The sequence below is a fragment of the Miniopterus schreibersii genome (assembly GCF_964146895.1).
Source record: "Miniopterus schreibersii genome assembly, chromosome: 8".
Lineage (NCBI taxonomy): Eukaryota > Metazoa > Chordata > Mammalia > Chiroptera > Miniopteridae > Miniopterus > Miniopterus schreibersii.
The window spans coordinates 10,240,592-10,255,133 of NC_138109.1; the positions used below are offsets into that span (position 1 = coordinate 10,240,592).

General features: G+C 36.0%; 1 protein-coding gene across 27 annotated transcripts in view; it reads left to right on the forward strand.

Annotated features, from left to right (window-relative positions):
* The window catches only part of EIF4G3 (eukaryotic translation initiation factor 4 gamma 3), a 234,008-nt gene that overhangs the window by 38,097 nt on the left and 181,369 nt on the right, over window positions 1-14,542 (forward strand). The window contains exon 1 of one of the 27 annotated variants that reach the window (XM_081145848.1): window positions 13,670-13,868. The exons of 25 other annotated variants lie outside the window; for them this stretch is intronic. The gene's annotated coding sequence lies outside the window, so the exon portion shown is untranslated. Of the gene's footprint in view, window positions 1-13,669; window positions 13,869-14,542 lie in introns of those variants that run through there. One more of the 27 variants, XM_081145842.1, reaches the window with a different exon arrangement.

Below are 14,542 nucleotides of genomic sequence, written 5' to 3' on the forward strand. Positions count from 1 at the left end.
CTGGTATCTTGAATTCAGATCTAGTATGACATATTTACTGAAATGCATATATAATGTATTAAGGTTTTGTTCTTTGATTTTTTTTCATCATCAGGATTTGGAGTGCTATTGTTAGTTTATGATTTGACCTAATTCTGCTTATAAAGGAGTGATTTTACTAGATTGTAATAGATTTAATAAGATGTAACTGAAAGGTCATGGGGGAAATGAAGATGGACTACACTGAGAAGTAGTTGTAAAAAATTAATAGATTATATGACTTGTCAAAATGTGATTTATCTAGTATGTATATTTTAATTGGATCCATTGTGCGAAATTAAATGCTAAAAATAGTCTTTAAAGGTGAATATTAGACCAAATAGTTCTGCTAACATTTGGCACATTTATTCTCTCTACTTTATAACTTGTCTCTCATGTAACGGTTCTCACCATGTTCTTATAATTGTGAGTGACTCAGATTCAGAAATGTCACTTTCTTTCCTAAACCTCCAGTGACCTGATGTTTTAGATCATTTTAGAGAAATCACAGTGACTAATTTTAGAAGCAGTTTTAAAGATTGGATGAAAGAAGGTACTACCTTACATCCTTCTGTACTGGTATGTACTACTTACCATTTGAATTTTTTTAACAGTGATCTTAAAAAAATAGTTATAATTAATAGCACAGGACATCTAGAGCTATAGGCTGTGGTTATAGCTGTAGTTTTCTTCTTTCTTTTTTTTTGGTTAATCCTCACCTGAGGACATTTTTTCCCATTAACTTTTGTGGAGGGGTGGGGGGAGAAACATCGATGTGAGAGAGACACATCAATTGGTTGCCTTCCCTCGTGCCCCCGACTGGGGCCCAGAATCGAACTTGCAACCCAGGTACATGGTCAGCCCGAGACCGTTCTAGTGCATGGGCTGACGCTCCAACTGTGAGCCACACTGGCCAGGGCTAGCTGTAATTTTCTTTGTCCTGTTTTCAAAGTATATAATATTACTTCTTCCTTTTACTTACCTAATAAATTTAGCTGTCGTTCTTTATTTTTATTATTCTTTTATTCTCACTGAAATAACCATTTCATTTCAGAAGTCAGTATGTTTTCCAGAAAATTGTTTAGAGGCCCTTTGGGACTAGTAGAAGATTTATTCATTTGCAAATCATGACCCAGTAAAAATGAGGTTGCGAACTATACATGAATTTGGCTTTTTCTTCTCTACTGTCATTATCAAGGAAATTTAGCTGTGTGACCTTCAGCATGTTCCTTAATTTCTGAGTCTTTCTTTTCTCTTTAGTTAGTTAGACATTCATTTTTATAAGATTATTTCCCAGGACTTTTCCAAATCTCTTAATTTACAATTTCATACCCATTTCAACTCAAAAAATAGAATTCATTAATTCTTAAAGTAGTGTTAAAGCAAAATTTCTAGTCAAATAATATCTACATAACCTTTAGAATAAACTTCATTAAAGTCCATTTGTAATCTGATTTGTGTCATAAATGCATTCTAATGTGATGCTGCATAAAGTCAGCCATATGAGTATATAAAACGTTAGTCATGGGGTGGGATTTTGAAATGAACATTTCCAATAATGAAGACGTATTAACTGTTCTGTATGTGTGTATGTGTGTATTTTTAAAGCAAATCAACATTTTTATTTTTACTCTTAATGCTAGAGAATGAGCCTTTTCATTGTTTAGAACCTCAAAGGAAATGGTGTCTTATGCCAACTGTATCTTCAAAGAATTATACAATTCTTTGGGTTATCAATCAAATTTAATTAAACTGTGACAACTTCTTTCACTAACTTTCCTTCAGTTGGTGAAGTTATGGCCGTGAGGAAAATGGTATGATCCACACCCAGGTACTGTGCTGAAATGTGAGGTCTCTATTGTGAACCTGTGTTAAACATTGAGCTGCTGTTGCCTTCATTAGAGAATCTCCATAGGTTACTTGGCCTTTTGAAAAACAGTTGAACAAAAAAATGAAATATGTTTTTAAATTTAAACTTTTCTAATGCAAAGGGGATGGGATTATCATTTCTGGAGTCTAAATAGGAAGCCAAAAGACTATTCCTTCTAGTTTTCTGAATGAACTAGATGTGAAATAGAAATGCAATTCTGGAATTTTGTTTAATAGTGAAGTGAGTTGTAGTGTAAGCAGGGTGTGTTAATAGACAAAGCCTGGGTAGCTGCATGCTTGCAGAGCTTTCTGTGTCCTTGCAATCTTCGTCCTTATTGTAGCCAGGCAGCTCAGGAGATATCCCCTAAAGAGGCAGAACTTCCCATCCTCCCTCTTCTCCTGTCTTTTTTTTTTAAAACTATATACTGGGACATTCAATGGCCTTGCATTGACCAGAAAGACAAAGAGTGCTTTCATACTCAGGGTTAAGCCATAGCCAGTGTGCTGGGCCTTTGTTAGGGCTAGAACTAGCCCTTTCTCTTTCACCACCCCCAGTCTCATTGTTAATACTTTGTAGCAGCAACAGTATCTTTTCTAGAGTTTTACCTCTCTACCTAAAAACACACAGATGCAAAAGAACATTCCAATTTCTTTTAACGAAAAGTAAAAAGAAAAGCTTAATTTCCTCTTGTGTTTTTTGATAAAGTAAGTGTGCGCTGTTACATCTAAGTGCCACAGTGCAAGACCTGATAGGCAGTTATTCTTTGTCATTTAAAAAGTAAAGTCAAAATGAACTTTATTTCCTTCTTGTATGGCTGTATCTCATCTAACTCATTGGTGATATTTATTCATGAAATACAGACAAGAATCTTTTCACCAGTGTCAAATGGTTTTTAAGTTACTCTATATTTTTGTTTTATTAGATAATATAAAGTGAAGAATTTAGACAGTTACGTGGATTATTCAAAGAATGCCTTTTGCCTCACTTAACAGGCAAAAGTTAATAGTGTTGGCCTTTGGTCCTACATTTTGTTTATATAGAAGTAAACCATCAAGCTGAAATAAGTAAAAGTTATTTTTTAAAACATGTTATAATTATCAGGTAGAACTGGACTATATTTTACAATTTTTTAAAAAATTTGCACTAAAGAGTTCTGTGTTATCTTTTTTTTTTTTTTTAACTACAGGTGATTCATCTTGTAATGAAATATTTTATGCATATAGGAAGTTACAGAGCATAACATAATAAACACTACTGCACATATCACCCACCTTTGTTGTACTTGTATTCTTAAGAGAGATTTTTGAGGACCCTAAATGTCATCTGTGCCGTATGAATGTTTATGATTTTTTTTTAATTCCCTCGTCTGTTACAAGTTTTCCTTCTAGACTAGTCAGTTGTTAAGGTAAACCTATTGTGTGCCACATAGTTCATTACCCTTGACACTACACAGTGTCTCCTGGGAAGTATTTGTGATTTTAAGTTCTATTTAATAACCTTAGTATTAAACAAATATATACAATCATGCGCCAAATTTCAATGATAGACCACATATATGGTGTGGCCCCATAGATTATAATGGAGATGAAAAATTCCTGTCTCCTAGTGACATTGTAGCCCTCGTAAGGCCAAAGAACAATGCATTACTGACCTGTTTGTGGTGATGCTGGTGTAAACAAACCTAGTCGTAGAAAAGTATAGCATGTATAGTTATGTATAGTACATAATACTTGATAATAAATGTTATTAGTTTGTGTATTTACTATTTATTGTTATTTTAGAGTGTACACTTTCTACTTATAAAAAAAATTTGCTGTAAAACAGTATGTCATGTTATGTCAGTAGCAGCCTCATACACGCCGTGTTTACTGCCCTCTTGACTGCATCATTTTCTCTTGTGCTTGATTTAATCTCATGTTTTGTTCATCATGGCCCCTAAGTGTGCAAAATCCATTGCTAGTGTTGCCAGTAAGGGGTCTCGTTGAGTAATTGACCTGGAAACAAAAACAAAAATGAATGAGGACTACAAAGGTGGAAAACCTGTGCCAGTTCTTGCTGGTCAGTCAGGCTTGTCCCAGTCTACCATAGCCACGCTCCTGAAGAACAAAGTGATAGAAACTTTTAAAGGATCTGCTTCATTGAAGGCAGTGAGCCTAACAGAATATTCAGAAGAGCCTGTATGAGATATGGAGAATTTTCTAATGAGATGGATGGACTGAAGGCCAGATTCAGAAGTATATCCCTCCCAGCACCATGACAGTGCTGGCCAAAGCAAAAAGTTTGTTTGCATTAAAAAAAAATTTTTATTGAATTTATTGGGAGCCATTGGTTAATAAAATTATATAGGTTTCAGGTATACAATTCTACAATACATCATCTGTATATTGTGTGTTCACCACCCAAAATCAGGTCTCCTTCCGTCACCATATATCACCTTTTCTCTCTTCTACCCCCCCCCCCCTTTTGCATGTTTAAAGAAAAGGCTGGACCCAACTGCAAAGTTGAATGTACTGTAGCTCTGGATGGTTTAAACAATTTCATTGTTTATTATGTAATGTGAAGGTGAGTGCTGAGTTTGAGTGCTGATAGGAAGACAGCTGAAGAATCTTGGAAACTCTAGATAAGGTGATTATGGGGGGAAATTACTTGTCAGAGCAAATATTCAATATGGATAAAACCCTCCTATTCTGGAAATGGATGCTTATAAGGACAGGATCACAGTCTTGCTTGGGGCAGTATTGCAAGGTACAAATTAAAAACCTTTGTGATTTGGCATGGTGAAAATCCCAGGGCCTTCAGGAATATCAACAAGCACACACTCTTCGTGTCCTACAGGAGCAAGAAGTAGTCATGGATGGCCCAGCTCCTCTTCAAGATACCCCCCTAAATTGCTGTGCCAGCAATATGGAGAAGTAGTTTGGAGAGTAACACAGCATTTGAGATTGTTAATAATGCTCCCAGAATCCTCCTTTTATTGGTGATCTTCATCCCAATATCAAAGTGGTGTTTCTCCCTCCAGACACCACCTCTTTGATCCAACCAGTGGATCAGGAATTTAGAGCAGCTTTTAAGGCTGACTACTTGAGGAGGACCTTTGCCCATGCCATTGCTGAAACTGAGGAAGACACTGATGCAATTTTGGAAGGATTACAAACAACATCCATGGCTGCATCCAAAACCTTGCTTGGGCTTGGGGGTGATGCCACCAAGGTGTGTGTGAATAGCATCTGGCAGAATACACTTGAGGTTTTCCATAACTTCAAAGGATTTTCCGAGGGTGAGGAGGTTGCAAAAACCTAAAAGTTTAAAAATAGAAAAAAGGTTATTGATAAGGATATAAAGAAAATATTTTTGTACATCTGTATAATGTGTTTAATTTATTTTTTTAAATTTAATTTTTCCTATCACCATTTATCCCCTCTGTGCCCTCTTCCACCTCCACCCAGTCCCCTTCCACCCCCCAAAATTACCACACTGTTGTCCATGTCCTTGATATCTCTTTTTTTTGGTCACCCCCCGCCCCCCAAGCTGTCTGACTGCTCTTTGAGTCTGTATTTTGCTTGGTAGTTCAGTTTGTTCATTAAATGCTACACGAGTGAATTATACTGTGTTTTTACTGTACCTTTCCTGTTTTAGTTATGTTTAAATACACAAATACTTAAACATTGCATTACAATTGTAGTATAGTAACACACTATTCAGGTTTGAAGCCTAGAAGCAATAGGTTATACCACATAGCTTGGTTGTGTAGGCTACACCATCTAGGTTTGTGTAAGTGCAGTATGGTGGTCACATAATGGTGAGATTGCCTAACAATGCCTTTCTCCTTGTCATTAAGTGGCGCATGACTGTACATTAACTTTTTAGATTTTAAAGCTATGTTGTCACATATTCTAAGAAGGGAATATAATATACAACTTGGTGGATATTTATTCACAGTTATTATATAAGCTGGTATATATGTCGTTGAAATCTGAGGGAAATTTTATTTTGTCATTGATTCAGCTGCTTTTGGTACCTTATTTGACCTTTTATACTAGAAAGATAAATTGCACTTCGATGTCTTAATATTAGCAGTAGTTTATTGTGCACCTATGTTTATAAAGCACTGGGCTAAATGCCTCACATTCTCTAAACTGTATATCAACTCTCTGAAGCAGGTCCTGTTATTGTCCTCATTTTCTAGTTGGAGACACTTAGAGATGTTAAATGTGATCCCCCCGAAATCGCACCAGTAGTAGTGGAAGAACTGGAATGCTAAAATCAAATTCGTATTCTAGATTAATGATTGAATAAACTGTCTCTGGAGTTTAGTGTTTTAGAACTGTTGTAATAAACCTTTTAACACAGTCTGAAGTTGATCTGTTTCACTTAAAGACAGGGCTTCAGGTTGAAGTATTTTCAAGTTTTTTGAAACCTAGGTGTTGGCTGGAGTTACTGGTTCTAGTTTATAGATTTTAGGACTTGTGTGGGGTGTGTTTGAGTCAGCTCCAGCCCTTGGACTGGATTGGTGTCACTGGCTCAGTCCATCATAGTTGCTGTACCCATTTGTAGACAGACAAATCTTGAGGAGGGCACTTAGCTGCTTAAACCCAAAACTAAAGAAAAGGAAAGGGTTGAGAAAAAGGAAGAATAAGGAGTCTTTGTTTTTCTAGTGGCTTTCACTCTGCTGATGAGTCCTACTGGATGGGGCCTAGAGTTAAGATTCTAAGATGAGGTGGAGAGGGACAGGTACATGGCTGGACTGGGGCCCAGATTGAGTGGCTGCCGTGGGAAAGCAGTAGGGACGGCTGCCCTTGCTACATTCACTTTCGAAGTTTACCAAACATGGGCCAGCGGAATGGAACCCATCATACATACCAGTTTGTTCTTTTTCCACAAAGAACATTAATGAATAATTATATGTCACTTTTCAAATGCACAGTAGTTCTCTGTCAGTGAATGAAAACCCTTTGGATTTTTTTCATGACCTCATTTGATGACCATTTTTGCATTATTTTAACATAAGTACATTTATGGGATCCTCTGGTGCCTGTACCTACTTGGAGCACTGTACTTCTGGCCTGTTTACCTAGGTTTACTCTGCTCTAGGAATTTTATTCGGGATATTGGCAGTGTGGAAATTCTGTTGCTGGCATCAGGGTGCCCTGTGAGAGAGAATGATTTTCTTAGGGTAACATACCATTTAGATGCAGAGATCAGAACTATTTCAGTAATTGTTATGCCTTTTTCACTTGATTGACATTTTCACTGATGGTGCAGAATCAGTGATGGTTCATACTGCTGGCACCTTAGCATGAATCAAATGCCAAACTGTACTAGTAATTGATTGTGTTCTTCACCAATGTGCATTCTTTAAAAAAAAAAAGTGCCAGTTTCGCTTAAATATCTTTGCCGAAACAGTAAAAATTATTTAACTAAAACTTGACTCCCACCTTTATATATTCTGTGTAATGGAATGGGAGGTACACATAAAGTGTTGAATAGTTGTCCAGTAATGGTTTTAATGAAAACCACTTCTGTGAGTTTCAGGCAGAACTAATGGCTTTTTTAAAAAACATCATTTTGCCCGGCTGGGTGTGGCTCGGCAGTTGAGCATCGACCTAGGATCCAGGAGAGCGGCGTTTGATTCCCGGTCAGGGCACATGCCCGGGTTGCGGGCTAGGCAGCCGATCAATGACAGACTCATCATTGATGTTTCTATCTCTCTCTCCCCTGCCTTTCCTCTCTCTGAAATCAATAAAGATATGTTTAAAATAAATAAATAAATAAATAGGCGGAAGAACTATTAAAAAAATAAAAATAAAAACATCATTTTTACTTGAAAGTGATAAACTATGATTGTTCAGACTTGGATATTTAGTGGACATAGTTTCAAAAATAAACAAATATGCCTGTTACTTCAGTGAAAACTGTTGCCAGTGATAAAATTACAGGTCTTGAGATATTTTATGCCTTTTTCACTTGATTAAAAAATTAAGTAGTTAAGTGAAAATTAGAATATTGGAAACTTGTATCTGCCACCATGAGTTTGACAGCTTCCCAATACTTTATAGCCTTTTCTGATGACATCAGTGGTGATATTAACAGATTGGATTATTTATATTGTACAACGAAATATGTCAACATCTGGAAAATATGCATAACTTAATGTACCAATATTTTCCAGATGTTCTGTGCATGGTGTTACAAAGTCATGCAGAGGTGAAAGGTCCATTTAAAATGCAATATAGAATAAATTAATTTTAATGTAACTGTATGAAAAGTTAATTGATATGGTTTTCGATCCCAGATTGTACCTGTTTTAAAAACTACTGTTTGTCAAGTTTTAGTGGAATAGTAAAAAAGAATACTCTCAATTATCAGGAAAAGCTATTAACATACTCCTTTTTTATAACCACACATCTGTATGAGACCAGATTTTCTTCATAGACTTCAAGATAACATGTTACAACAGATTGAATACAGAAGCACATGTAAGATTTCAGCTGGTTTTTTATTAAGCTAAATATTAAAGAGATTTGCAAAACTATAAAAACAATGCCACTCTTTTCCCTAAATTAGGAGAAAAAATTAAGTAAATTCTTAAAAATAAAAAAATGTTACTTATGTTAACATAGAATTGTTTTATTATTGTTATCCGAAAATAACTTAATAGATACTCAAAAATTTTTCTAAGTTTTAATTTCTAATGTGGTAAGCATACATGGATATATAACCTATTTAAGCAAAAGATCTTTAGGTTCCTCAGTAATTTTTAAGTGTAAAGGAGGTGTTCTGGGACCATAAAGTTTAGAAACACAATTAGATCTCAGTAATTAAAGCTATAATTTCTTAGTTTTTGTTATTTTAATTAAGTAATTCTTTTAAAGGAGAAATAAACTTCTCTTGTAATTTATTTAGTTACTATCATTAGATTATATGCTATGGATTATATCAAACACCACCTTACTTGTATTACTTTTCACCAGAACCCTAAGACGTATAAGTGCTATTACTCCCATTTACAGATAAGAAAATTGAGTCTCAAAAAGCTTAGCTAACTTTCCCAAGATCATACAACTAGTAAGTGGTGGAGTCAGGATTTGAATCTCGCATCTGATATCAGAGTTTACATTCTTGATCACATAAAATAATTGTGAAAATGCCCTGCATTTCTCTTAGATTTAGTGTCAGTTAAATTTAACAGTTGTATCTAGGATGATTATTTACTTACATATCCTCATTTGTTCTGTCCTCTTTTAACTTTCATAAAGTTTTCTTCCTCTTTTCTTTTTTCTCTTTTTCTAAGTATAGCATGGAAGTCAAAGACGGGGATAGAAACAATATCAGTTAAGTGTCTGTTCCTCCTAATCTTTATGATAATTCTGTGAGACAGCTGTTACCATTTATGAGGAAACTGAAGTTTGGAGAGATGAAGTGATTTTCCTAACTCAAAAAGTAGAGGGATCAAGATTCAAAGTGAGATCTTAATTTTCTAAAAGTGGTTGTTCTCTTTCTATTCTGTCTGCTTTTTCCCAGATGACGTGCATTAGTGGGTAGGAAAAAAAGGAAGAATCAGCACTTATTTCTCTGCCCAGTTCTTTTTTTCCCCCCCTTTATTCCCCTTTCTCTGGTTACCTACAGAGTCTTTCTCTCCTGAACCTGAGTGATCTGGGTGTTGGTACCTCTCTTGACTGACTGTGAATCTTGACTGATTGTGATCTGTGGTTATTGTAGCTGGGTAGGCTGGCTGGAAGAGAGGCATGGTATTTAGGATTTAGGTGCTTTGATTTGACATTTGAAGTAATACCTTTATACTTTTGAGGAGATGCTTGGGCTGGCTTGGGTGCCACATCTTTATTTCTCCAGTCTTCACATAAGAAAGTGATCTTTCCCTGGCTGATGTGTCTCCACGGTTAGAGCATCCGTTGAGGGTTCGATTCCTGGTCAAGGGCATGTACCTGGGTTGCAGGTTCAATCCTCAGCCCGGTTGGGTCGAGTGCAAGAGGTAACCAATCGATGTGTCTCTCTCACATCGATGTTTCTCTCTCGCTCCCTCTCCCCTCCCCCCTTCTTCCTCCCTTCCAGTCTCTCTGAAAATCAATGGAAAAAATATCCTCTGGTGAGGATCAACAAAAAAAAGATCAAGATTTATTTTGGCAAAATAATCCTTACTGTAAAAACTTTATCAAGACAAAAAGAGAAGCAAGCAGCTTTGCATTCTAATTAGCTTGGAAATGAATTTGTTTTTTTAAAAATTTATCTTTATTGTTGAAAGTATTACAGATGTCCCCCTTTCACCCCCATTGATGACCACCCCCCCATGCCTACCTCACTATTGCCTGTGCCCATGGGTTATGCATGTAAGTTCTTTGGTTAATCTCTTTCCGCTCCGCCCCCTGAAATGAATTTGTTTATTTGAAATCTTCGACCAGCCATCCTTATGTAGAAAAATTTTTGTCTAGTTGGAAAAAGGACATTAAAATATAAAGGAATAATGAGAAAGTGTTTGAACAGTTCTCATAAGATAGCATTTATTGAACACCTACTATGTACTTAGTTATTTATAAGGATTATTTCATTTAATCTTTAAAACAGTTCTTTAAGGTATTATTTTCTGCCTCTCCGTACACATAATAAATAGGATAACTGAGGCTAAGTGAAAGGAAGCGCAGTGTGTGATCTCTTATAACAAAGTAGGGAAGCCAGGAATTTGATCCAGGTCATAGATTAATGAAGGGAAGGAGGGAAAGCATTCCATGCCATGGGAGTTGCAAGATCAGTCAGAAACTAACCTGATATTTGTTATTTAGAGGTTTCACTTTAGGGAGTGGGAAATAAAGATTAAGTTAAAGAGCTCCCAGCTAGTGGTGGTAATCGAATCCCAGGATTTGGACTTGGAGGTAAAAAAAAACACAATTGGGGAGCCATGTATTATTCATTGGTGACGACAGTGTTGTTCGGGAAGATGGAGGTGATGATGCTGTACTGTGTGCATTGAAGAGGAAGAGGCTCCAGTGAGGAAAAGGGGGGCACTCCTGCCAGTAAAGCATGAAAACCTGTATTGAGGTGGTGCTGTGGCCTGGGGAAAGGAAGGTGATGATGGCTTCTAGAAAAGTTACAGAATTGGCGCCTGCCGGAGGCAACCAATTGATGTGTCTCTCTCACATCGATGTCTCTGTCTCTCTGTCTCTCCCTCCCTTCCACTCTCTCTGAAAAAGCAATGGATAAAATATCCTTGGGTGAGGGTTAAAAAAATAAATAAGATAATATTTGCAGATGGTAAAAAATTAAAACAGGACAAAGACTATGTATACAGTGAAAAGTAAATATACTTCTCACCCGCAGTTCCTTAGTTGTCTTCTCAGAGGCAGCCACTTTTTTCAGTTTTTTATGTGTTCTTTCAGAGATGTTTTGTGCAAATTCAATCATATAATAAAACTTGACAGACATTTAAAATTTGCAATGCCATCAAATTCATGAAATATATTTAGATACCAAGCAATAGGAGAAATTGTTTCTAGTCCTTAAAAAATATAACTGGAATAACTTTTTTTTAATAGTCACCTGAGGATATATTTATTGATTTGATTTTAGGGACAGTGGAAAGGAGTGGGGAGGGGTGAAGAGAGAGAGATGTGAAAGAGAAACATCGATTGCTTGCCTCCCATATGAACCCGACTGGGGATCAAACCTGCAACCTAGGTATGTGCTGTGACTGGGAATGGAACCTGTAGCCTTTTGGTGTATGGGATGACACTCCAACTAACTGAGCCACCCAGCCAGGGCAGGAATAAATTTTAATAGAGAACCAGGTTGTAGATTTTAACTCAGGTTTTATGGTTTCCGAGCTGTATACAAGCTGAATTTCATCTTTTACTTTTATGTAATTAACATTTTTTAAGCCTATCATGTTTAGAATTGTATGCAGCTTTATTATAAGTGAAGAAACCATATGTGTAACATTCTTAATTAATTAGTTATAGGCAGTAACTCTTGAGCATCATCTAGATTGTCTTTTGTTTACAGTTAATTAGCAGAGCTAGAAAGTATCCAGAATCTTTAATTGACTTTAAGTCAAGTTTAGAGGGAAGCCAGCTCTAGTTTAGCTTTACTTGCAGTTGTATTAGTCTGGAACCTTGATGTAAACTGCTGGGATACTGAGAGAGAGAGAAGTGGGGCAGAATAGGAGCAGCTTTTGTGAATTAAATATTCATAACGTGGTGGCATTGTTTGATTTTAATCACGCAAGTTTAGAATTTTTATATACCTCTCCATGCTTGAATGTTAAGTACCAAAATATACCAGAAACAACTAGAACTTACTTTTATAAAAATATTTGATTTTTTTTTTTTTAAATATATCTTTATTGATTTCAGAGAGAGGAAAGGAGAGGGAGAGAGAAAGATAGAAACATCAATGATGAGAGAGTCATTGATCGGCTGCAGCCCACAACCCGGGCATGTGCCCTGACCGGAAATCGAACCCTGATCGCCTGGATCCTAGATCGACGCTTTAACCACTGAGCCACGCCCGGCTGGGCAAAATATTTGATTTTTTAATGCTAGGGTGTACTACTTGTGGATAAGGAAAAGTTAATCTATTAAGTTCTAAGAGTTAGTATTTATATATTCTTCTTGGACTTATATTTAACACTAATCATAGCATGCATGTCATAATGAGCTCGTTTGGCTTGAGAACATTGTAATTAGAAAAGATAAGAACAGAAGATTATTGGTATGTATTATATTGTATTTCAAACCATTTTCTCCTTTGCTCTTTTTGTTCTTTTTAAGTTTCCCAAATATTTGTACCTTTATGTATATTACTGCTCCAGTTTATTTTAAAATCTCTTTATAAGCCTGACATCTTTGAAGAATGACATTTGATTGTTTTAAAAATATTTTTGGAAGATTCTCTTAAATTTATACATGTGTCACTAGATACTTGGTGATTACAGTGACCTAGAATTTATGGAAGAAAGTAATCTTGGCTACGCCCATTCTACATAAGAACATAAATCTGCTGAAAAACTTTTATTTGATAGTTTTTATTATAACAGAATTTTAGGTTGAAAAGAAATGCTGTTTTAAAAGAAACCATCTTCCTGAGAATTGAGCATGTCTAGAGTGAGAAAGGAAAACATTGCCTGTAGTTATTTCCATACCTCAGAATCAACAAAGAAAACAACATTGACTTCACATGGGTCTGTGTCCTAAGAAACTGTTTAGAGTTGCATGCAATAAGTTATATTTAGAGTTGTGGTAGTTTGTAGGATTTTTTTTTTTGTTAGGACATTTTTTATTGAATACTGAAAGTTTAAAAAAAGGGGAAGTAAATCATAGTGATACAAAAGTTTGTGTGCTTTTTTTGTTGGTAATTTAACCAAAATCTAAAGATAACTTAGTCTAATCTTTTGCTTCATGATGGAAAATTGAGTTCCATCCTCTTATATGTTCATTAAATACCACTGGAGTACCTGCTCTCTCGGTGGTGGGGGGGCGAGTGAGACAGACCTGTAGAATGCTTTGCAGTTCTTTCTGGTGTGAGTCTGTAAGTAGATGGAGCATTGAAAACGTTTCGGGGTACTTTGATGCTAAGGATAATGACTACAAAAGCAGGAGAGTTATGCTTCCTAAGTGGTGGTGGCTGGTATTTTATGTTGCCATTGCTATTCATCAGTCATTTTCTTCAGGGGAAAATTAGATTCGCTAAAAAAATTTAAGTGAGCGGGGGCCTTGGAGATAAGGTTTACTAATAAAAAGGGATTGATTTTCCCCATCAGCCTCTCTGATAGTCCACATGGTAAGGACAAGTATTTTTAGTAGCCTGACTTTCGGCATGTTACAGTTGGGTGAATTAATTTGGCCAACAACACGAGTTGTTCAGCTGTAAATAAGAAAAGCAGATTCCTCTATTAGGTGCTTTTCCATGTGAACTGCTTTGAGTCGAGAACTGTTAAGTTCATCTGCGAAGCTGTTCACCTTGGGGACAACAGGTAAGTTAGAATCAACAAGTTTCATAACAGAGAGATTCTGTGTACAAGTTCACCGAAGTGGCGAAGATCAATCAGTATCTTTTAGAATTTTGTCAGATATGGAACAGACTGCATTTCTGTGTTTTTGTTACTCAGTTGTAAGAGGTCTTCATATATTCCAGATTCAAGTCCTTTATCAGACATGATTTGCAAACATTTCTCCCATTCTGTGGGTTGTCCTGTCACTTTTGTGATGGTGTCTTTTGATGCAACAAAGTTTTTAACTTTGTTGAAACACAGTTTATCTTATTTTGTTGTTGTTGCACTTGTTTTTGGTGTCATTTCTAAGAATCTGTTGCCAAATGTGAGGTTATGCAGATTTATCCTGTTTACTTCTAAAAATTTATAGTTTTAGCCTCTACATTTAGGTCTTTGATCCATTTGGAGTTAAATTGTGTAAGACATGTCCCTTGTAGGCCAGAACTAATAACATTAAAGGGATTATAGCTATTTCCAAAGCAACTATATTTTTAATACTGCTTCTTTTGAGAAATCATGCATAGTATCTTCGTGAACTGGTATAGTTTTGAAATTCTGCCCTTATTTTTATGTTATATAATTTCCTTTTTCATTATCAAAATTGTGTAGAAAGGAGGAGAAAGTGGAGAAGGCATAAATTGACTGACATTACTGTA